Below are 613 nucleotides of genomic sequence, written 5' to 3'. Positions count from 1 at the left end.
AATTTTGAAAGAGATGTACCCTAGCTCAGAAAAATGTTATTGAATAGGTTAATGCTGTTGTAATGAAATGCTTCTTCTAATTAAAAAACAACAACAACAACAACAAAAAAAAACTTCCAAATGGGCTAGGCATGGCGGTGCATGCCTTTTATCTCAGCGTTCTGAAGGAAGAGGCAGGCAGATGTTTGTGAGATCCAGCCCAGTCTGGTCTACATAGAGAGTTCAAGGCCAGCTGGGACTACAGGGAGACCCTGTCTCAAAAAAAAAAAGTTTCAAATGGAGAATAACTTCAATTTTGTAAATTTAGGAAAGTAGAGGAAAGTTTATATCTGGGTGAATGTATTGCAAAATTTAAGTGAAATGTATGGTTCTGTTTCCCCAATTCTTCTAAAATGGCATGGTCTATGGTTGATGTCCAAATGGGGGCTGGCAAAATGGCTCAGCAGGTATAAAGCACTTGCCAGACAAGCTTGGTGGCCTTAGTTTGATCCTTGGGAAGCATGGTAGAAGGAAAAGAAAAATTGCTAACAGATGTATATATGCCATGGTATGTAGGTGCCTATACATACATACATACACACACACACACACACACACACACACACACATATAA

The 613-nt window shown here is 39.0% G+C and overlaps 1 protein-coding gene across 2 annotated transcripts in view; it reads right to left on the bottom strand.

The window, feature by feature from the left end:
• LOC103747775 (AFG1-like ATPase) overlaps positions 1–613 on the bottom strand; it is a 167,351-nt gene that overhangs the window by 110,928 nt on the left and 55,810 nt on the right. The window lies entirely within an intron of this gene.

The sequence above is a fragment of the Nannospalax galili genome, unplaced genomic scaffold (genome assembly GCF_000622305.1).
Source record: "Nannospalax galili isolate Female #2095 unplaced genomic scaffold, S.galili_v1.0 scaffold324, whole genome shotgun sequence".
In the NCBI taxonomy this organism is placed as follows: Eukaryota; Metazoa; Chordata; class Mammalia; order Rodentia; family Spalacidae; genus Nannospalax; species Nannospalax galili.
Note: the sequence above shows the minus strand (reverse complement) of the source record. Positions and strands in the feature narration are given on the sequence as shown.